The following is a 24,385-nucleotide window of genomic DNA, read 5'->3' as shown; positions in this document are numbered from 1 at the left end:
CGGTTCTCCTGCCTCCATGGGCAGGCACTGGCCTCACCCCAAAGCCACCCACAGGTACAGGGGAGCTTGGGGTGGGTTGGTGGGAAGCCCCCCAAGGTCTCACAGATCCCTCCTGTGAACTGAGCTGAGAGGGGGATGTGGGCTTGTGGTGGAGTCAGATACCAAGGAGCCCTTTCAGCTCATAAGGTACAGAGGCCATGAGCACAGGCCCCTTTCCCACTGCCATCCCTGCCCATCCTGCTTCTCCCTTCCCAAAAGATGGTCCAGTCCCCCTTGTCTGTCCCTGAGCCATGGGAGACACCAACTTTGCCATCAGCTTCTCCTGGTGCAGGCTTGAGATGTAAACAACAGAGGATAAAAATAGCACTTGTGTCCAGATGATTAAACTGAATCCCATAAAACTGTTCTTTTCCCACCAGCCTGCCCTCAGCAGCAGCATGTTTGCCATCACTGCAGTCAGTGGCTGTGTCATCATTCCTGTGTGTGGAAAGAACCCCCCGGGCATCGGCAGCAGTGCTGTGCATCAGTTACCGATTGCTGGCGCTGTAATGAGCCAGAACATGATCCTCTGCATTCAAAGAGAAATAGTTCATGCTGCCTCAGAGCTTCTGAGTGGGGAAAACAAAACATTAATAACACAGACACCTGCTGTGTGACTGCAGTGTGTCCCACCAGAGGTGTACAGAGGCTCTCCAGGAGCACTGCCCTGCACCTCCAGCTCCTCACAGTGTAGTGGTGAGGTCTATAGGAATCTGTGTTGTCTTTGGGATCATCCTTTTTATCTTCAGCCAAACCCAGAACACACAGAATCTTGAGCCTGAAAACGCTCATCCTGCTCCTGACACTTTTCTCAATCCTCTGGCACTGGGTAGTACATCAAATGGATAACAGATACTTGTCTGTGTAGAGGCTGGGTATATTTATAATTCAGGAGCTCAGGTTTCCATCTCATATCCTATTTGCACTTGTCCATTGAACTTTGTTGTTAAAAAGCTATTAATTTTCACTTGATGTTTCTCAGACCTGGTTTCATCCTCCAGAACTGCTGTTAGTGCTAAAACTCCTTAAAATAACACAGATGAAGCACTTTTAGTTATCCTCCTGTAAGAGCTGTTCTCCTTTTCACCCTTTGGATTGTGTTTGTGAGCCTAGAAACACGCCTTATTTACATTTTTCATGTCTGCAAGCATGACTTCCTCTTGCACCACATTGCAGATGTTCCTCATCTGGAACTGACTTACCCTATGCAAGACTTTAGAGCACAGGGTGAGGACAGTGGCTTTTCTGGCTGAGGTAAAAGTCACAGTCCACACATTGCTGCACCACTGTCACTTGTTCAACTTCAGCCATTATAAAGCAAAGGCATTTTTTACCAATGATTTTTACCAAAACATGAAAAGTTGTGCAGATTGCTATTGAGTTCAGCAGCAGCAGGGACTACTTCTAGCTAAGCCTGTTTAAATGCAATTAATCACTTAAAATCAGATTCTTCATGATGAAAATGGAAACAGTAGAAAGAGCTCTGTGTCTAAATAGGAATCAACAGAGCAGGACATGAGGAGAGCATTGAACAAGCAAGGAGCTCCAGAAATTAAAGTCCTATATCCTGTTCAGTCCTGGGTTAATTTTGTTGCTGTTTAGGCCCCAGAGGACAATATCCAAACCCTCAGGAAATGTCCCTGTCAGCACAGGTTGGTTTGGGCTGTTCTGCTCTTTCCTCCCAGAGCAAATTGCTGCAGTGATGGGATGGCCTGGGACACCTGGGGTGTGCAGGAAACACGGCCAGAAAGCAGAGGTCAGGCCTGGAATAACAGAGACTGTGTGCTCTCCAGCTGACAGCTTTTAATGTGAGAACAGTCACTCAGCACTGGCATTTCTGCTGCATTAATTGCCATTAGTGTCATCCTTGTGGGAACACTAAATTCACAGCAAACCTTGAATTAGCGCACTCCCGTAATTCCTAATTTAGGCAGAACCATTTGCAGAGGCAGCACATCCCAAGCAACTGGAGCAGATACAAGGAATGATACTCAGCTGGGCCTTGGATGTTCAATTTAGCGAAGAAAAGAAGCAGAGGTCACACTCATAACTGCGAATTTATGGGTCTGTTCTGGAAATTCATAGAGCAGCTGCCAAAAAGGGCCCAGCACCATTAATGTGCAGATGTATGTCAGGGCTCCCAGCTGCCCAGCCCCAGGCACTGTGCATCAAGCTCTCCCTGCACCCAATTCTCACGTCATTCTCCACTTCCCTCTTCCCACCAGCTCCTGAGATCCCCCAGAGTAATCCTGGCCTAATAAAGTGGAAAATTTACCACCATCTTTGGTGGTTGTGGAATTCCCACAACAAGGTCAAGGTGTCTTTGCAGAGCACACTGGTGGTATTTGACATGGAAATGGGAGAATGTGACACAGGGATGGAGAGTATTTGCTGCTGGTCCCGGAAAAAAAATAAAATTAAATAAATAGAGCTTTTCTGGCTCTGAAATTCCCTGTTCACACTTTGCAAATCCATCTCTTTGCAAAGCTCAGAGAAGATTTGGAATTGGAAATCACAATAATTCAAAATTGTCCTTGAAGGGTTGTTGACCCAAATTCCCATTTTCCAGGACAAAAGCAGCCCCTGGCTTCCCCAGGGCAAAAAGCAGGAAGGACAAAAGCAAAACCCAGAACTGTGTTTTATCAGAGGAGAAATATTTCCTAAGGGGAAAATTCAATCAATACTTTGCAATTTCCTAACAATCCATGAATCATTGCAATTATGCAGAGATAATTCAAGCTTTTCAATCCAGCTGCTAAATTAGAGAAAAGCATACTCTTAGAATGCACTATCCCCAGTTTGACATGTCAGTCAGGAAAAAAAAACCTTCAAATATAAAATCCATCCACTGAATTTTTAAAATAAACAACTTTTTTTTTTTTTTAAACCCAAGACCAATTTAAAGGGTTTACAACATACAAGGATTCTATTTTTCAGGTAATTCTATGCCACAGGTAGGAATAATTAGAATACATGGAGTTAATATGAATTTTTCTGTTGATAACTCATTTACATTCCATCACCTGCTATGTCCTTTCTGATTTCTACAGCTCTAGGAAGAAAAGGTATAAGAAGAAGTAGACCAAATCAAAATTAATTTCTAAATTAGCCATTCCTTTCCTAACTTTGAACTTGGAATAAAAAAAAGACCTGCATCTGAACAGATTTTTTATCCAAAATTAAATCTCATTCTGGTTTTGCTGTTTTTTAGGAATCCCTGCAGCACTGCAGAAAGAGTGAGAAGAGAACAGAAAAATTAACCATCTTCTGGAGACATTTTTCACTATGGTGAAAAACTATCTTATGGTAAGCAGAAAGGAAAGTTTTCAGTGTGTTTTGGGAACAGGAATTGAGTGCAAGACTCAATGACTTGGTGTTCCTTGTGATGATTGTCAAAATGAAGTCATCAGTTTCCTGAACCCGTTTTGGACTCAACACTCATCTCTTTGTCTTGTGTCTGCTACCTCCAGAGACACTAGGAAGATAACCCTGGTGACCCCAGGATAATTGCTGGCCAAGACATAATTTCATAGAATCATCACTCAAAATTTTCTTCTCTTACACACCCTGCCAGAGGGGTTTATTCCCTATCCAGGGTCAAAATTTGCTTGATGCTGGAGCTGGTACCAGTCAAATGCAGCGACAGCAGCGCAGGCATTATCACTTAGCCCATCATCTTCTAATTTGGATTCAAAAGCTCAGCCCTGGGGAATGAAGCAGCACTTTGGGTTCTGTGCCCAAGTCATTCTCTGCTGAAACAAGCAGCAGGGCCGGCTGGCTGTGCTCAGCATGGCCGTGTTGTTGTGGAGCTGCACGACTGTACTGGGAGCCAGGCTGAGACCGTAAAACTTTGCTCATTAAGATCATTAGAGAGCTGTCAGATGGAACAACTGGGATGACTTTGATCTGGCAGAATATCCTTCCTCCTGTTCCCAGACCCTGGGAACCATCCAGTTTTCTGTAATTTCTTTTTTTTTCCAAGTCATTAAAACAATGCTCTTTGGATTTTCTATAGGTTACAATAAATTCTTTAGGCAAGCTGAAGGCTGTAGCAGCTGTAACAAGATTAATTTATTAAATAGAAACCCTGATATTTCAGTGATTCCTCTATAAATATATTCACAGCGGGTTTTGCCAAGAAAATGACAAAATGTTGCTGATAATCCCAAATATATTCCCTACAAATCCACTAGGTGTCCTACTGTTTTCAAGCAATTAGGCTCAAGGTTTGTTTGGGTTTTTCCCTAGTTTTGCCGGTGAGGAATTAGTTTGAGGCTCTAGTGGAATTAGGTCTGGGTTTACAGGTTGCAGAGACGTGTACGTGTGGTTTGTGTGACACAGCAGGACATCTGGCTCACAGCAGCAGCGCTTTTGGCAAATGCCACTAATGTTTCCCACAGAAAGAGACCAACTCAAGGTTACAGGCTGGAAGAGAAAAAGGGAAAAGAATCTGCCTTCCTCTCCTGGGAATGCTAAACAAGATCCAGCCGAGCCAAATCCTCTTTTCAGTCAACCTTGGGCATCTATTTATAGGACTGCTAAAGCGAGGCCAACGCTGACCTCAAAGGTGGTGGCATCACGCGTTAACCTTCATGGGAGCTGCTCTGCACAGGCTGTGGTTGTGACATTCCTGGTCACTGTCCCCATCCCTGACGGGTGTCCCCTGATTGCCAGCACCTATCAGCAAAGGCCAGCACAGCACACGCTCTGTGACAAGGTGCCTTGTCACTCCCAACACGGTGGGCATGAAAATACATACCAAGAAAAGCAAGTTGAGAAGCAGCCAAAGGGTAATTTTCTCATCTCAGAAAATACTTGGGGTGGAGTGTGGCCATTGGACAGTCTCCAGCTGCTTGGCTGCTCCTCCATGGTGTGACCTGGAACAGAAGCACCGTATCAGTTGTGCTATCCAGGACATCCCTCCTCTGCCTCCAGATTTGTTACTTGCACTGAGCCCCAGATATGTCCTAGGTATTGAAAAAGCATCTTTCATTAGTCCAGTGGTTTTCAGTGCTCAGAAATGCAGTATTTCAGTGAGAGAGAACTTCAGGGTGATTTCTATGGTCTTTTAACTGAAGCACAAATCACATTCTGTGTAATCGTCCTAGCCTTGCCCTCCCAAAACAGGGGCCATTGCATTTGCAGACACCTCTTCTGTTCACTCTCATTTCACAGGGCTGCCACAGTTTAAATCTACCCCAGATCTATGCAAGGTAAGTGAGGAGAAAATCTGTTTTGTTTTCTATTTAACAAATGCCAGAGGCAGAGATGCTCTCCAACAATGAGATTGTCTCTTTCCAGTAGGTGCTTCATGGCCAGAAGTCCTGCCCAGGGCTATTGGCTCTGCAAACAGGCACTGGGCAAGGTGTCAGCACCAGTTTAATCACAAACTGGAAGGGGAAATCAGAGAGGGAACAAGAGCCTCCTGTCCTTGGCCCACCAGGACTCCTTGCCATCAGGCACCGCGCATCACGGGAAGTGCTGAGCATCTGTCCTCTGCCATGTGTCACTGCACTGCCTCTCTTCCCTGTTATCTGTGCTCAAGGCACGGCACTCATTTCCCTGCAAGAAGAAAAGGCTGCTCGGATCTTCCACAGTGTGTATCTGTAGGTACCTGCAGCGCCACCCCTGCGCAGGGTGCACCATATGCTGGCTGAGAGGGAGTTTAACCTGGTCCACCGCCTGTGTTTGCTGTGACACACAACGAACACCTCGAGCCTTGCCATGATTCAGAGCATAATGTGTGGGAGCCATCTGGTCCCGTAGCTGAAGGAGCAAATGGAAAATCTGATGAAAGCACAAACAGTCACAATGAGAGACTGAAAAGATGTGTTGATATTCCAAGCAGAAGTCTCCTTCTGTGGGAGGTAATCTCATCACCCATTGCCTCTTTCCCCGCTCCTTTCTCTAGAAACCTGCTGTCAGCCAGGTTGCACTCTCAGCTCTGGGAGTACTCACACCTTTGGGATGCTAAAAATATGTTTCATGTGCTTGGGCAAACCTCCTGAGACAAGAATTTGCTCAGCAGCCAGCTGTGCAGTGAGCAAGATGTGCAAGATGCTTGCAGCACAGCACATTTTACTGAGCTTGGACTGATCCAGAACTTTGGCTGGTTTTAAGATCAAAAAATTATATCTTGATTGGGATAGTCACAAATGTTGTCTCACTGCTGTGCAGAATTACAGCTTATGGCTGTGACAGACTGAATGGATTTTCACCTCAGCTTGCCTAGATATTCTGAGCCCTGGAATGGAGATGTATTTTGGAGGGACTGGAGCATCAGGGGAGAAACAAGGAACTCAGTGCAGTGAATGGGGTAGAGCTTGGGATGGCTTTGATGTGGCAGAGTTTGTGCATAACTTGTCCTTGTTTGTTTAATAAAACCCAGGTTTCATTGGTCTTTAATAAATAATTTTAATAAAACCCATGGTTTCATTGTATTCTGCAGCCAGTCTCAGTTTTCCTCATTCTGGTTTCAGATGTTTGGAGGGTACAGGGAAGGCAGGGAGACAGAAGATGCTTATTTTAGTACTTCTCTGCAGGGAATGCACACGTTTCAGACAGGTACACATTTGTTTCCTCTGACATCAAATTAATGGGAATTGATGTATTGATTCTACAATTCTTCTAAAAATTGCTTCAAGTTTTGGCTTGCTTTCAAGCTGGTTAAATGCAATATGCACACAGTTCAAGAAAGCTATTTAATTATTCTAATATTAATATAGTTTAAAAAATTCAGTGCCCTGTGAAATGCAGAAGGTAAAAAGCATGGAGAGCAGCAGAGAAAGGTACTATATCCTGGGGTCATCCCACAGTGAGGGCTGCAGGTGAGGGGGGGATTCTGCCCTTCTGCCCCATTCAGGTGAGACCCCACCTGCAGAGCTGCCTCCAACCCAGGGGAACAACAGCAGAAGGATTTGGAGCTGCTGGAGCAAGTCCTGAGGAGGCCACAGAGATGCTGCAAAGGCTGGAGCTCCTCTGCTCTGGAGTCAGGCTGGGAGAGATGGGAATGTTCAGTTTGGAGAAGGCTCTATGGAGACCTTAGAGCTCCTAACAGTGTCTAAAGGGCCTCCAAGAGAGCTGGAGAGGCCCTTTGTACAAGGGCCTGGAGGGAAAGGACAAGGGGGAATGTCTTTCCACTGCCAGATAGATAGGGTAGTGTGAAGGATTTGTTCCCTGGGAGGGTGGGCAGGCCCTGGCACGGGGTGCTCAGAGCAGCTGTGGCTGTCCCTGGATCCCTGGAAGTGCCCAAGGCCAGGTTGGACATTGGAGCTTGGAGCACCCTGGGATAGGGGAAGGTGTCCCTGCCCATGGCAGGGAGCTGGATCTGGATGATCTTTAAGGTCCCTTCCAACCCAAACCATTCTGGAGTTCTGTGATTCCATTGTACAATAATAAACTGAGTCGGTTATTTGTCAGCTTCAAGGGTTAAATTCACTGGCTTTATGACTATTCCTATATTTAACTAAATAAATACTGATGAAGTAGTCACCTCGGGTACTCAGCTACTGTATTTGTAGACTATGGGAACATCTCTGTGCCAGGTAGGCTCCTGGTCCTAAAAAGAGAAATAGCTTGTATTAGGAATGGAGTAAGAGTCCTGTATTTTCTTCTTTGATCTCTCTGTCTCTGCTTTTATGATCTCACTAAGACAGTTACTTGATGCTTCTGTATTTTGAGTCGCAACATGACTCTTAGATATATTTGAAGTCATCTTTGTGTTTCAATTATTTTCTGGCAAAACAGCATCCATCTGCAGTTTAAGAACAGAACATATTAAAAAATGTATAGAACTCCAAAGCATGGAACATAGAATTTCTGGGAAAAATTCTCTTCTCAGTTACACTTATATAACTCTGGAGTAGCATCTTCCTCTTTCTTGTTGTTACTTTGAACCCCCTTCTCATCTCATGTCAGAGCCACAGGATCTACCATACATGGCTAAATCCGAATTCGTCACAACTGTTGCAATCTCCTAGACAAAATTACAATCTCAGAGGAAGTACATAAAGATGCATGGGCCTCAATATCCTAAAAATATGCTGCTGTCAGTTGTTCTCTGTTAGTAGTTTTCCATGCAAATGAAAATACTGTGGTGGTGGAGAATTGCAGAACTATGTGGAGCAGAGATTTTCCACACGCACACACAAGCAGAGAATCTGCATTATTTGGCTGAGCTCCTTTATAAAGCATCATGTTCAACAGCTCTTTCTTTAAACAAAAAAAGGGTTTGCACTAAATTGTTTGATATTTATTTTGTGTAACTCTGTTCCTTGGCTGTCCATGCTATAGAAATCCTGTTATGCTCCAAGAAGACAGATTGCCTGGGCTGGAAGCCCCAGCCCTGATCCAGGGAAGCACATGGCTTCCTTACAATGATTATGATGAATATAATTACTATTCAGTATATGGGGCAATTGTTTTTGGTGTTTAAAACAGAACAAAACAAAACAAAACAAAACAAAGCAGGTTTGGAAAGGAAAAGAGAACATTAGAAAAAAATAATTGTTAAATAGGAAGTGGTTCACTTTCAGGAAGTAACTCCATGTGCAGATTCTGCTATCCAGTGTTTCCTTCCAGTCATCAGAGAATGGAAAGAAAAAAAATGCCATTAAATATCCCAATGGTCCTTTAGAAAATAATGCACCCCTTTCTGTAGGTATAACATTTTACATCTCCTGTCCAACAGCTGGTGGTGTCAAAGGCCAAGCGAGCTGGACGTGGAATGCAGAGCCTGACGTTTTTCAGTGGTTGCTGAAGGCAAAACCATCTAAAGCTGTAGCAGATGTTCACTTGCTTCCTGTCTGCTTATCAGCCCTGCAAAGGCACTTGGGTTTTGTGCTTGTTGTGCCAAGGGTAGCTATGGAGATCTCGTACAAGCTGTGCAGTAGTGATACGCTGAAGAGTTCTTTATGCATTTGGTTATGAATGATCAAGAAAATATTATGGTTTCTAAGAACTCGCTCAAAATTTTCCATATGTACATTAGTCAATCCCCTCGCACGACATGAAAATGACAGTGTATAAAATAACTTCAGAAATTTATTTCTGTAGTGAAGATGTTCATTTGACCTCAGTGTGCTCATGTTTTTTACATTGTTTCTGGTACATCATGAAATAAAGAATAGTATATCCAACCAACTGTATTTCTCCAAGGCATTGAAAATGCTCTAGAAGAGTTTTTAGCTGTCAATTTAAATATCACTGCCACTAATCCTTTTTCTTGCACCTCAGCTCAGTTTTAATTCCTGTTTATAATCATTATGAGCTCCTGTAAATTATAACTTTAATATGAATGACTACATGCAAGTGTTAATGCAGTGCTCCATCTATTCTAGGGCTTTGAGATAGTTTAATGAGACTGATTTTTACACTGATGCATTTAAATTAATATGCATTACCAATACAGTCAAGATCCAGGGCAATTAAGTTCATTACTTATTAGATGGGAGTTCTTTTCCTCTGTGAAATAGAAGAAGGAATTTATTTTATGCAAATTCTAGCCCAGATGTTTTGCTTTAAAAGGCAGCAGAAAAGGATGAATTTGGAGTGGTTCCTTTGCCCATGTTGAAACTGAACACCAAAAGTGACGGCTTTGACTTATCATTGGTAGACATGGTTATAAATATTCCTGTGGGATACAAAAGAACAGTGGCTCTGTTGGTGTTGCCACATTTAATGTAACACTACCCAGGAAAAAGAGCACTAGGTAATCATTATTGCACTTCTAAATTGTTGATAGCATTGCAAATTCGTGCTGATCTGGAAAATGCAAACAGTGGGCACAGAATATTCTTTCTAGGGGTGATATGCAGTGTATTGCAACATCATGGCCCATAGTCCAGGAGGAACTGAAGCCCTTTGGGACAGTTGGCTCCAGGGGAAGTAGGTGTGGACATTCTTTTAAGAAAATGAGCTTCCATATGAAAGCTGGAGACCTAAAACTAAGTCACCTTCCTGTCCCCAAAGGCACACAAGGATAAGGCAATGCATGATACAGAAAAGTTGTTGAAATTAAGATACCAGGACTTTATGCAAAGGGAAAACTTGCAGGCAAAGGATGATCTGAAGAATGCAACAATAAAAACTGCCTGAAGCATCTGGGAAAACACAAGTACGAAGATGAAAGAGGAAAAGAGGGAAAAAGGTGACCCAGAGGTCAAATTCATATGAGTTGGGAATGTGCAGAAGGTGAGGACAATTCTGTGGGTGAGTTCCTGGAAAAGATGCAGTAAATACATTTAAAAAGCAACATGTTGGTACTCTGACTGGGTAACAGAGTTTTTGTTTGAAGTGTTTGAGAATTGAGGTCACAGTATTTAGACTTAGACTGTAAGGGGTAACACAGTTGGAAGCAGGATGGATGAGATGGTTTAACAGGGCTTCATTGTAGTCACATTAATTCAGTTTAAATAATTAATTCTCTTTTAAATTGACTCTATTTTGCACAGTTGACATTTTGGAAAATCTGCCATTGCCTGGCCTTCTGGTAAATGCTTTTGCATTTGTTTTCCATTGCTTCCTTCTTGAAAAAAAATCCTTGTCACTAACAGGAACCATCAGCAGCATGGAACAAATTGACTTGCCAAGGACATTTCCTCCCATCTCATTATTTATACTGGAAGTACTCTTTTATTTGTATCAAGAGTCACAGTGTGATTTTTAAAAATTGCCATTTATTAAGGTAACTTTGTACTGTACTATGAGTTAAATTCAGACTTGGTTATATAAACTACTTTCTGTGCATCAACATTTGGTCATACATTTTCCAAGGAGGTGATCAAGCAGTGTAATTAATAATCAATTCACTGTTCTCTCTGCCTACCTCATTATGTAGAGCCCCTGACTGTTGCAGGAGAGGGTCTCCCCTAGGTACAAATCAGAGCAGATACATCACCCTCCCTCTTCTCTTAGCACATTGATTCTGAGCCTCAAGTGGCTGAGATTGAGTGGATCTATAATGTTATTTGGCGCAAATTGGGTTAAACAAACAGGTTGTGTATTTTACTCTCAAGGTGATTTGGTTTGTGTTTTCTCTCCTATCCTTTCTCAGCTCTAGGTTGTGGCTCAGTTGCTAAGAAAGTGTTCATCTGCTCTAAACTCCCCACTGGAAGTGGCAGTGCTGTATGGCAAAGGAACACAAACATAATTTGGGGGGGTTCTGTTGAGGTTGGGGCTCCTTCAGGTAACCTGGAGCCAACCCTCTGCGAGCTCACCAAAGGGCAGAGCCTGGGCTGACCTATATTCACAGTGACTCACCAAAAGATTTAATGTTGTTCCTCTGTTTTGCTGGTTTCTCAGCAGTTGCTGAAGCTTTAAACAAGGGCACTCTTACCTAATCCAATCGATGGATGAGCGGTTGGGACCCAATCTAATGCAGCCAGTATTTGTAATAATAGAAGGGCACATTCCAAAGCTGTTACAGAAGAAAAGAATTTCAGATAATTAGGAGAGGAGTTGGGCAGTGATACAGATTTTAAAAGTACCCAAGATAAAATAACAGATACTAAAAATATCTGTATTGAGATGAAATCCTCATGACTCAGTACTCGAGCCAACTTCCATTCTCTAGGAATTAGTAAGGAAATAGTCCAAACAGGGTAGGTCATGGTGTATTGCCTTACTCTGGGCTTACACTTACACTTCAAAAATGTATCTCACACTGAAGAACATCAGACTCAGGTCTGACTTTTCAGAGTAATTCACATTTTTAAAAATACATTCCGTAGCTGTAGCTTTTAAAAAAAATGGTAAGTTTATTTCTATCCAGAAAAAAATTGAATAGAGAGCACTCTGGACCTTGAAAGGTAAAAGCACTGACAGCAGGGCAAGAGATGCATTCTTTGTGACAAGCAGGACATCATTTTTAATACCTGCGATTCTCTAGCTAATAACTGAGTGGTCAATCCAGCTTCCCAAATAGAAATAAAAGAATGCCATTTCTTCTTCTTCTTTTCCTGCATGAAGTGTTCTCCAACTAGATGCAAAACTTTGAAAATATTGAAGATACTGTAAGCATTAAAAGTATTTTGAAAGAAATTAGTATTTTGAAAAGTATTTTGACATGCTGCAGAATCTCAGAAAAGCAGAAATCTGTGTTAGGAGAACTTCAGCTACAATCTGGGTCAGATTTTCAGTGCAGATGTGTCAGATGCAGTTCCTTGGAAACTCTCCATGACAGTTTGTGAGAAGAGTGACCCAATGTTTTCTCACCGTACAAAATAACCGTTCTGTTTGATGATGTCATGTGCATGAAGCACTGCTTGGATTTCCACAGCAGAGTCCTGTTTAAGCTTGTTTGGGAGAAGAGATTTTGTCTCTGAACAGTTTCAAACAGCAAGTTTAGCAAATCTCTTTGGTAAATCTTGACTGATCTCAATCAGTTTTCCGAATTTTAATGATCTGATTTTATTTCCAGATAATGACTATTTATGTAAATGAGATGCCTTATAAATAAATATGGAAATTATTCCATAACATTAATTACAGGCTTTATGGTTCAAACATTTATACCAAAGGCAAATGGTGCTGGGGATTGTCTTTGAGTTTATTAATTTAGTTACTTTGTTAGTTTTATTTTGATTTACGTATGTTGGGCAGTATTTCCTGAACCAAAACAAGGTGTACTGTGTGCCTGGATATATCAATGGACATTGAAGGATAATAAAAATCAAAATTCATCATACAGTGGTGGTAGTTAATGGAACTCAGACTCCAGAATGTATTTTGTCTAAAAATCAAAGAAATTAGTTTTATTTGGAGAATCTCAGCATAAGTGTTGTTAGCCATTTACTCAAAAATTAGTTTTAAATTAATTATAATCCTTTGCACTTCTATAGATGCTTCTCTTGAGAACCTCAGTAGTGTTCTACAAACATTAATTATGCCTAATAGTACTCCTGAGAAGTGGTTAAGTGATAGATGTACTTCACCCACCACGATATAAGCAATCTCTAGAACAAAATACAAAAACTTTAAACAGCAAGACTACACAGGAGTTTGGAGCCTGAAGTATCCCCATCAGACAAAACTGTGGGAAAGGTTTAACTACATGGAATACAATTGCTTGGCCTGGGCTTTATTCAAAGGTGAATAAAAGTGTAAATAATAGAGAACTCTTCACTAGAGATCTCTAGTGAAGGAAAGTTGTTTTCTACGGCCCCACAGTATCATGTGGCGAGGCTCTGGTGATGAATTGAACACTGACTCAGAGGAAAACCGCTATTTGCAGAAATCACCCCCAGATGGGCCAAAGAGCAGGCATCCACATGGAACCTTTAAGGCTGATACATGAACAGCAGGGATAGCAGTTAAGTCCTCTCACCCCTGAGGGAACAGGAGCTGCTGAAAATAGCAACAAACCAGCAGTATCAGTGTGTACATTTACAGCCCCAGACTGTTATTTTTGCTGGCGAATCTGCATGCACAATTTCCTTCCTGATATTACTCCACAAAGAGCAGCTTTTGTTATCTGGCATTACTGATGACAGCAATACTTAAACCAGGTTAGTGCTGGCACAGACAGCAAGCTGGCTTTGGTAGATGCATTAGGATTTGGGCCATCCTTAAGCAACCCTTCTGCTGTCCCCTGCTCACAAAGTGGGCTGCAAATATTTGTCTAGGAGCTTCCAGTGTCTAGGGGAAAAGCCATTCCAGAAATGTGCTCCAGCTGTAGATGGTGATTGCCTGCTAACGACAGGACAAGAGGTATGGATGGCATCACCTGCTTGACATCCCACCCACAGCAACACAGCCAAGCACAACTTCACTGTTTTCTCCCCAGCTGACACCAAAAGCCATCCCCTGCCTCTCTTACCATTCCAGAGCTGAGAGCTGCTGCCATGCTGCAGTGCCTTGTGAATAATTTTAGCAGTTGCCGAGGGAAACTTTACGACACGCAGCCTAAGTCCTCAGATGCACATTCTGAAATCTTGAGGAAGCAAATTGGTGCTGGAAAGGGAAACGATAATGAGTTCGCATCAGATTTTTATTTATAGAAATGACTTGGAAGCAGCTGGATCTCCTCCTTGGGTACATTTTCTTTCCTTTTTGTTTCCCAGCATCTCTGTGCTTTTGGGACCACAAACTCTCCCATAAATATTGGTGATACATGCTTGCTGAGAAACTCTCTCTACCTGCTGGAGAAAAAAATCTCATTTTATCCAAGTGGAATGCATAGACACCACAACTAGACAACTAGTCCTTATCCTTACACATATACAATAATATTCTTTATTTGTATTTGTGAATTGTAATTCACAATACATACGACACCAGTGCTTCTGCTGAGTTCATTGGCCTTTGGGTCAGGGCCTGTATTTGCTTAATTTCCCCATATTTTTATCTGTTTCAGTAATTACCTAGAGAAAGGTCTGAAAAATATTTTTTTTTTTAATATATATGATATTGTATTTACTGTTTTATAATGTATTGTCAGTAGTTTATCTGGAGTGCAAAAAGCTTTTCAGGGATACTACACTTGAATGAGTAAAAGGAAGGGTAATTATACTGTTGTACTGCTGCACCATAATATTTAAATGCTTTATTGTTTCATAATCTGTCCTAGAATTTTATCATTCCAAGCAGGGACTGTCTCTTTATGTCAAAAGGGATAAGTTCCAGATTTACAAATATGAATGTGTGAAAAACCCCATGAAGATGTTGCTTGATTTCCAGTGTGATTCCAGCTTGCCAAAGGCTCCATTTCATTGCATAACCCTCTGGATGCAGATCCATTACTGCACCATAAAGTGGGTTACTGGACAGGGTAAGGCAATTCATCTTCTAAAATGCAGAGTCTTGTTTTGCCAGTTATGAAGTTTATAATTATCCATTATCATTATCTCCATAGTTATTTTTACCAAGGTTACAGATAGGTCTATTTGAAAGGTATTCTGCTGGGTTCTCTTGGAGGTTCATCCTTCTCCTGTAGAGGTAAACGAGCCGTCCACACAGCACAGCCAAACCAGTTCAAAAGGCATAAAACTGGTGAGAAAGGGAACAGGTTTAAGTCCCAAATTGCACACTTAAGGAACAACTAAAATTGTTTTGCTTATGGAAGCCAGTCTCTGCCAGGAAAAACTGGGAATAGTGATAGCTACTTTTTTTTTTTTTTAAAGCACTTCTGAAGCCCCATGAATTATAAATCATCAAGCTCACAATCCTGGGACAAAGTCTCTTAAAATCATGTCCTGGGACAGCAGAGCTCTCCATTCTATTCCTGGCTCTGTTGCTAACCATCTGCCACTTGTCTTCTGCCTTGCTTGAGTTTACCCATGTGTAAAATGCACTTAAAATAAGCTAAACCAGACTTTGAAAATTACTTCAGTGCCACAAGCTAGAAATTTGGGGTTGTAACATGGAAAAAAGTCGTTCTGTGGTTGCTGGTCCGTAGAAAGCCTGCGTGTCTCTCTGGCTGCACTAAGGGGGAGGCTAAATCTGGCTGCCAGGGCTCCACCCTGCACTTGAGAGGCAGCAGAATCCCACATTAAGCGTGCTTGGTGTCTACCCACCTGCACTAAATGCAGTTGTTAACTTGGGTAATTAGCTTACTATGCACAACAAGAATCTGATCCAACACTGACTGGAATTAATAGGTAGACTTGAGTGACCTTCATGTGCAAGCAAGACTTGAGGGTCTTCATGTGCAAGTAGAGATCCTTGCTCAGAGATCCTGAAAATGCCTGGGAAGGGAAAGGCATTGTCTGACTGACACATAGACACATCTCTGTGCAATGAGCCTGGCAGGAGCTGGGCACACAGTAAATCTGTCTCTGCCTGTACAGTAGCACTATTCACTGATGCTGCTCTTTATTCACAAATAAATACAGAACTACAGGCACGATTTTTCATAGGCCCTTTTGCACGTGGCTTTTAGAAGAGCCTTAAAGTGGAAAATTGATGACGAGCTATGCAGGAAAGCTTCGCAGTGAGATTTGTTAGGAAAGGTGACTTGATAAAGGTGGTCACAAGCTAATAATGAAATGGAACATTGCAATTAAATGTGCTGGTGGGGAAGAAAGTGTGCCACAGCCAAGAGCATGAGCAGCAGGTAGGTCAGGGAGAGAATGCAGCACAGGCTTGATGGAACAGGGTGGGAAAGAGGGGGAGATGTAAGAACAAGAAAGACAGGACAGAGATAAGCACTGTTAGCTGTGATAGCAGTATGGGGCAGAAACTACTTTGGTGTTTGTATCTCTTGCAGAGAGAACCCCGTCCCTGACCGCAATTTGTTGACATTGACACAATGTGTAATTAAATGCAGATAGTCCTAGAAGGACAAAAATGGGGGAGGGAAACAAATTAACAGCAAAACAAAGACATCTATGCAACATTTTACTTATAAAAGAGCTGAAAAGTATGAAAACTGCCAGGGAGTATTTAAGAATTCTGTTTCTCTAAAAGGAGTTTCCATTAGAAATAGTCCAGAATATTTTAATGGTTATGAACTTAAACACTGCAAAGTGAGCTATTCATTAATCAGTGCAGGGATTTTGCTCAGTATACAGGTAGCTGTAACAATACTCTTAGAAGTAGGAACAGACCAATTAATCTTGGATGTTAATGCTGAAGCCTAAAATTTATGCCTACCTGAAAAATGAGCAAGGGCAGAGAGCACAGAACAGTTTGCATATCAAAAATTGCTAACACTAGCCAGAAGATGGACTTCAGTATTGCTATTTATTTGAAAAGCACTTCCAGGATTAATATATATAGGAAATTGATTTAGAAAAGTCTCTAGCAGGACACCAAATAATTTAAGGACACACTACACAGAACGCAGAGCATCTTGCTGTAGTGAATAGTGACATTCAAGGTTCTTGTTCTCTCACTTACCCCACTGTGTACTGTCAGGAGAGACAAGTTCTTTATGGGTGTGGCTAGAAATGCATTTCACGTAGAAACACAAGGAATGGGCAACGTTCTCGTAGTCCCTTACACATTCCTTACAGTTTGCTGCCTGTTGAGAAAATAAACAAGACAGACTCAGCTCCCAAATATCAACCCTAGCAGCGCAGAGCTGTGCCTGCATGTGCAGGCTTGCACATGGGTGCTCCTGCCCAGGTAGACACTGACTTTTGTCAGCCACCACATTTCCTACATGGGGGTGTACTGGGAGCAGCATTTCTGCTATAAACAATATAAGTAATAAAAGCATGTGGGAAAAACAGTGTTATTATGTACTTTTTTTGCTTTTATATTCTCCAATTTGGTCAGATTTTCAGAGGGATGAGGTAAACCAAGAGAGTAGGTCTGAACAAATCTGAGTATTTACAGTTCAGTTTTGATCAATCCACAGTATTTACAAGTTCAGAACTTCATATGAATTCTATGTCTTTTATAACAAGCCACATCTAAACCCTCAAGCCAAATATCCAGAACCGAGGTAAGCCTGATTTCAAACTCAAAATTGTATGGTTGTAACCTATCTCTAAACAGCACTTTGGTATAAAATTTGGAAACTCAGGGTTGCAGTGGACAAGGTGCCAGAAAAGTAGTATTTGTTTCTGTGTGGGTACAGGCAGGACTCGTTCTGTGGCGCTCAGCAACATCTTGACACGCTGCACTAATCTTAGCTGCACGCTCTTAAAAGATTATTTTTGTCTCGGGTTCCTTTTCTAGTCTTTGATGCAACAGCCTGCTGCGGGTTACATCAAGCCTGCAGAAAATCCCTCGGTTTTCTCATCCCTTGTTTTCCAGACAGCCGGCACCTCCTCCGGGTCCAGGCGACGGGAGCCGCAGGTGAGCCAAATCCCGGCCTATTTGGGCCGGAGATTAATTTCCGTTTAAATTAAAGATGCTGTGTGGGTTAAAAGGCTGATGTGGGGGGAGGCAGAGTCGAGCCCATGGTCTGCGCGCTGTTTCAGGCGCTTTCACTTAGGGCGCCCCGCTCCCCCCCTTCATGGCTCGGAGCCGCCGGCGCCGCGTTCCCTGAGGGGGAAGGCGGGAGCGGAGGGGCCGCGTTCCGTGAGGTGAAGGCGGGAGCGGCGGACCCGCGGTGCGAGGGGGAGCGCTTAGAAGGGACCCGATGGGTGACGGGGCACGGCCGCCTCCCCCTCAGGAGCCGCGGGACCCGGCGGGCGCCGTCCCGCGCCCGCCCCGCCGCGATCACGGGTCGCCGCCCGCCTCCCCCGCCCCGTGACAGCCAAGATGGCGGCGGAGGGGAGGGGGGATCCCGCCTGAGCCGCCCACACGGCGGGAGGCGGTGGGGGCGAGCCGGGCTCCGCTGGGATGAGATAAGGGCGCGGGCACCGAGCGCGCTGCCCCCCGAACCCCTTTACCGCCCGCTCCTCGCCCCGGGGAGCGCGGCCCCCGCCTGAGGTGAGGGCGGCGGGGCTGTCACCGCCGCGGGGCGCGGGCCGGGGGGTTCCGCGAGGCGATGCCGCGGGTCGGGCGCTGCCGCGTTCCGGGGCCGGCGGGGATGGGGCGCGGGGCTGTCAGCGGGGGCGGGGAGGCCGGCGCTGGCGGGCCGGGGGCTGAGGCGGTGCGGGGGCGGCGGTAACTTTCCGCTGGGCCACGGTGGGAGGGGGAAAACTTTCTCCTTGTGCCCGTCAGCTCGAGGCTCCCGCCAGCCCCGGCCGGGCCCGAGAGGCTCCCCGGGCGGTGGGGCCGGCCGAGCTCTCGCCGCCGACCTGCCATGTTGTACGGGCTGCACGCCGGCGGGCCGGGGTGTGTGCGTGTCCCCGGATCCGCGTGTGTGTGCGCGTTCCCCGAATCCCTGCGTGTGCGTTCCCCCGAGCCGCGTGTGTGTGCGTGTCCCCCAAATCCATGTGCGGATTTTCCGCGCAGCACCGCTGCGTCAGCCGGAATTGCCCAGTGGTGCTCAGCCCCACGGTGCGTGTTTCTGTCCCGACTTTCCATTCGGCAGCCTGGGTTACCCTATACCTGGATTAATGCGACGCGCTGATCGCCGTGGTAGAAATTAGCCCTGGCATTTTTATCGTCGTTCTGTCATGAGGTCTGCGTGCAGCACAAGTTGCTGGCCAGGGGATGATGGTATTCAATAACTTCCTAGTGATAGTTGTTATTCCGAAGTTATTTCAAACAGGCTGCGTTTAAAAATGTGCTGCTTCTATTTTGCTAAAAATGAGGTCTTGACTTTCTGCCTAGTACTTAAACTTCTTTTTTTTTTTTTAATTAACTGAGTGGAATTATGGTGTTCTGGACAGCTTTTTACTTCATTTCACAATTTTTTCTGGAACTGTTGCTCAACTGGAGGTTTCCGTAAAAAGCGTTACATTACGGTACATAATATTTCACTTTTTGAATGATTAAACACAAATATGTTATCTTGGCAAGTGTCTGGTGGTTTAGGGAAACTAATTGAGTTAGTCTAGCCAAGGAAGGTCGAGGGGGAGTAAATGGATTATTTCTGGTTTGTGTGTCTAGCATGCAAGTCTTACTTTGTAAGTCTCTTGATCTTCTCATCTTTTTAGAAAAGTCATATTTAGAGTACTGGAGAAACTTCATCTAGCTTTTGTATTGAGGAGTTTGTAAGTTTATTTAAAGTGAGCATTAAAGTGGAACTCTGGTAAATGGAGCCATTTTTTTAGGGGCTATCGTGACTTGGCATTGAAATAGTTTAATTATCAAAAATAGAGCATTAGAGTTTAGCATCTGTGGTTAGCTTGAGGAAGGGGAAAATTGCATTGAGCCTTAAAGACAGAAAAAAAAAGATTAAGCTTCTCTACAGCCTTAAGTGCTTCTGTGATGTACGTGTTTTACTTCTGGAAATGTTGAGCTCCAGCTGGATGAGTACTTTCCTTAAGTTTGAGTGGCTTCTGCTCCTTTGGAACAGGCTTCACCTAATGGCCTCTTCTAAAAAGTGAATTTATTAGAAAGCTGCACGAAATATAAGATCTGCTTCTGCAAGCAGTAAGACAAAAAACACCAGGATAATTTTCTTTAAATAGGGACTGACTTAAAAATGTTTTCCCATATTTGAGATTTTTGTACATCTGAGTAGTCATATTTTTTGTAGCTGTGTGGTTACAAGTTTGTGTTTCTGGTGAGCAGCTTGTTCTATGTGACATAACCCCAGTATGGTGCTTAATGGAATTACTATATGTGTTAATGGCAATATTAGCAGTTATCTTGTTAATATAGCCAGAGTTAATTATTACTTAGGAAAAGCACAAATATTGACATAGCCTGGTGCACATTATAGGGCTCAGGTAAACAGAGCTGATGCAGGTCAAGCTTTAGAAACAATGTCAATAACCTGCTTCTATTTCAAATATTCACTTGAAAGGGAAAGTAGAAAGGTAGAGAGTAAAGCCAGCTGGTCCCTAAAGGGAGTGAGGTTGTAACGAATACAGCTGTTCTGTGTGACTCTTAAAGAAGAATTGTGGGCACCACCACTGCCAGAAGCCAGTCTGTCAGTTTTTAATCTGCAGGATTTTGCATTGAGGGTTTACTAATTTCTAGGTTAATTCCTGCTGTAGTGTGTGATAGCTAGAGAAAACTGTCTTGTGACTCTTCAGAGAGGAAGACAATTCCTAGACCTAGCTGAATGATAATGGGATTTGGTAACCTTGAGGTTTTAATATGAGAACAAGAAATTTGCAGTGTCACTTAAATATTCAACATCCTTTTTTATTTCTATCATGCTCCCTAGCAGCTGAGTTGCTGTTAGTTTTGCAAGTCATAGTAGGCTGAAATGCTTTTTATAACAGTGGCTGCAGAAACATTTATGCTTCCTGGCCAAACACAGGCAGGTTGGAATAGGAATAGTACAATAGGTACTTAGTCAAAAGCATTCTCAATTTATCTCCTGAAATGAAGACTTGCAGGAAGCCTTCCTTCCGTTTTTTGTCCTTTCCTCAACTTTCACCTGAGATTTTAAATATGATATTGGCATGACCAGAAATTTGGAGGCCAAATGTTGCCCAGTTTATGTTGGATTAAAAAATAAAAAGTCAATATAGCCTTGTAATGTTTTTCAAATGTATGTTTGGGGGTTGGTGATTACCAGCTGTGTTGCTGTATGACAGGGTTATAGTAGTAAAGGTTTTGAAACACGTGTTGCTATAAAACTGAGGTATTTTTTCTGAAGTTTCCTGGAAAGAACTGTAATACTGAAAAATACTAATAATGAAAGAACCAAAAAAAAAAAAACCCACCAAAATAATTTTTGTACAAGTGCCTTAACAAAGCATGATGCAATTTATGGTGATTGGTGTATTTCCAGTATATTTATCTTGCTTGATGAAGTATTTTAACCAGGTTTCTCTGGGATGTATTCAAATTTCAAACTTTCATTAAGCTGACTCATAAAAAACCCGAACAAAAAAAGCCCAAAATCCAATTCAGGCTATTCCCTCCCCAATTTCCAATCCTTCTCCAAAACCAAACCTGTAAAAATGTAGGACCTTTGAAGAAAGTTTAGGTTGACCTTGCCCTCATGCAAGGGTGCAGATGTGGTGGGCTGAGATTACCTGTCCCTTGTCCTTCTGCTGTAGCTTCACTGGGTGGTGACAAGAGCACAGAAATACCTTGGTCTCTTCACTTCTATATCAGTTCTGTATGTAAATAATATCTGCCACTGCAGACACAAATCATGATAGATTTTTTTGCCATCCTAAGTGCAGCAAATCCTGTGGAAGCTCAAGCCAGCTATATCTCATTTTAATTGAGGGACAGCCAACAGGTAGGGGATGAAGGGGATATGTAAGCTGTGAATGTATCACCACTGCTTAGCTCTTGTTAAAAATCTGCTGTTTCTAACACTGGTACTGACCAGTTAATTATTTGAAGTGAATGAGGTTCTTTACTATATGGTATAATAATCCTTAAATGTTTTCTGCTGTCCTTCAGTTCAGGTTTAGTCTGTGCCTGGTCTGCAAGTTTGATCTGTGGCTGCTCTGGAAATGGGCTGCTGATGCTTATTAAGTGCTCCCACAGACTCCAGAGTCAAAATTAAACTGTGCAGGCTGTGTGGTGCAGCGATGGCCAGAGGTTTGATGTATAACACTCATTTCAGTAGCAGTCTGTGATGCAGAACTAGTCACTGGTAGTTCCCTAAAGAGCTCAGAAACAGTACCCAGAGGAAATTGAGAAGTGGAAATGAAAGACTTCAAAAAGTGTTGGCCGGCCTGACTATTTTAAATGGTGTATTTTTACCTTTTCAATATATTAGATGTAAGATCTATTGCATTATCTAATATATACATGAAAAATGTATATGTGTCTAATGGATATATTAGTTAATGGTTACTGTACATGCTGAAATAGAGTGAACTAAGTAATAATGGGAGGGGAGTGAAAAGAGGGGGAGCTGTGATCTAAAAATGGGATGAGAAGAATTAGGAGTGTGTTAGAAGTAAGTTAGCCAGTTATATCCTCCCTGTTTAATATTTACTGTAAATCTTGACTTTTAAAAATCTGGGTCAGGGAAATCATTAATGCTAATTAATAAAATGATTTCAGTTTGCCCATCTGAAATGAAAGTGAACAGGCAGTAAGTGTGATGTACAAGTACATGTATGTAAATAAAAAATCCCAAGAGAAAGCCTCCACCTTGTGTGCAAGCTTTATGCAAACACAGAGAAGGATTTTGTGGGCTGGACTCTTGAGTTTTGGTTTTGACTTGAGCTTCAGAAGAAACCTGCGGGCCTAAGGAATTACTCTCAAAATTCCTAACTCTTCAAGATCAGGATCAGCAGTAGTTACCTTGGCACATCACTGCTCTTCAGCTAATTTATGGTGATTTTCGGGAGGAGACCCTAGTGTTGTTTTCTGTTACTTTGCTGGCTGGGAAACTGTCCAAGCGATATGTGAGAGTTGATTGATGTATTTGTAGCTCAGCTGGTAGTGGTACTTGCACAGTTATTTTTTTGTGGAATAGATGCTGAACATTTTGGTAAGTGGATGTAGAGATTTGCTGAATGAGGGAGGTATTAGTGAGTGTTATCCCTCCATTAAACCTTTCCAGTGGGGTGTAAATGATCTGCAGGCAGCAGTTACAGCCCTGCAGAGGCAGTCTGTCCGTGGCTGTCCCTGTCTATAATTTGTAGTGTGGTTGGGTTCCATTTTTCTCATTACAGAACATTTTTGCTGGCTGGAGGAAAAAAAACTCATATAAAATATTCTAAATATCAAAGTGTGTTTTTAAATGTAGCAAAAAGTGTTAGAAACAATCCCCTCCTGTCTTCTATCGCACCATGAATTCAAAATTTAATTTGGGTAGAGGATGGTTTCAAAACAAAACCGAGGTTGGCATGTGTGTCCAAACGTGGCAGGGTGAAAGCAGGTCACTTCTGTCACTATTGGTTGATGCACTTCAGCATTTTCAGTGACAGATTTTGGGTCTTAAGCTCAATATTGGAAGATTTTCTATTTTCATTTGCCTTTATCTACTGTGCCAAGAGAAATAGAACATTCTGTTTGGGAACTTCTTTTAAAAAGTTGTTGTATAGTAAATAGTTGTACAAAAACATGGACAAGCCACCCTCCTGAACTGTGCTTTGGATGAAGTAATATTTACATTTTATAGTGCTTATTTTGGCTTTCCTCCCTCTGATTTGCTACAATTTGTTTTTTGAATCCCTCCCTACAAATGCAGTTGTATTTCAGAAATTGTTTCCATTCTATGGTGGTGCCTTTTAGCCATAAATACTGTAATCTAGAAAGAAAAGTGGGAGTTTTCAAACTGGCCCTACTGAGATTTGTCTCTGTCATGAATCCTGTGGGATACTTGAACATCCCTGTCCTGAATTTTGTAGGCAGGGTTGAATTTTGTGGGATTTTGCTGTGGCACAACTGGAATGATGACCAAAGCAGCCTGTGCCTTGTTAGACCTTTTAGTAAATGCCTTGATTTTATTGAGACTACAGACAACAGTGAAAAACAAGCAAATAGACCACTTGGTGAGGGAAGAATGTGTAGAAGATGTGGGATATGTCTGATCTCGCCCTCAGGTTGAAGTCTATTCCTTCCTGCCTTCTCTCTATCACTTACTCTGCTTCCTCCTCAAAGCTTTGATGCTGTAGATGATCAGTTCCTGCTCACTTTGTTGTACTCATCCTGCTGAATCTAGATTAGCCTCTGAATTTAGGCTTAAATCTTTCTTTGGCATTGCTGAGCAAGTCTGCTTGTCCCTCAGTTCTTGGTTACATTCCTATTTTCTTCTCACAAATTCATGATCTTTTGTTTTGTCCCTGTGCTTTTATCCAGCACTTTTCTGTTTCCCAACACCTCTTAGAGATCCTTTGTTGCCAAGTTTTCTGAGCTTCTTGATTATCCCCTCAGCTGTTTGGATCAGAGATGTAAACCATGACTTGGTACAGATGATTGTGAATGGGCCTGCAAAACAATTGGTAGCATTTCCAGTCCAGTGATGCAGGAC

The 24,385-nt window shown here is 42.8% G+C and overlaps 1 protein-coding gene and 1 long non-coding RNA gene across 5 annotated transcripts in view; one reads left to right on the top strand and one right to left on the bottom strand.

Annotated features, from left to right (window-relative positions):
• Nucleotides 1–13,995: 13,995 nt before the first annotated feature.
• On the bottom strand, nt 13,996–19,105 carry LOC107209219. The gene is made up of 3 exons (XR_004498867.1): nt 18,925–19,105; nt 16,876–16,999; nt 13,996–15,024 (listed from the first exon to the last, which is right to left on the bottom strand). It is a non-coding gene; the product is annotated as an uncharacterized LOC107209219 (long non-coding RNA).
• Nucleotides 17,706–24,385, top strand: part of DENND4A (DENN domain containing 4A) — a 48,740-nt gene continuing 42,060 nt past the window's right edge. For 2 of the 4 annotated variants that reach the window (XM_015638565.3, XM_015638563.3), the window contains exon 1: nt 18,197–18,360. The gene's annotated coding sequence lies outside the window, so the exon portion shown is untranslated. Of the gene's footprint in view, nt 17,782–18,196; nt 18,361–24,385 lie in introns of those variants that run through there. The other 2 variants (XM_015638564.3, XM_015638566.2) reach the window with 2 other exon arrangements.

Source organism: Parus major, chromosome 10, assembly GCF_001522545.3.
Source record: "Parus major isolate Abel chromosome 10, Parus_major1.1, whole genome shotgun sequence".
In the NCBI taxonomy this organism is placed as follows: domain Eukaryota; kingdom Metazoa; phylum Chordata; class Aves; order Passeriformes; family Paridae; genus Parus; species Parus major.
Note: the sequence above shows the minus strand (reverse complement) of the source record. Positions and strands in the feature narration are given on the sequence as shown.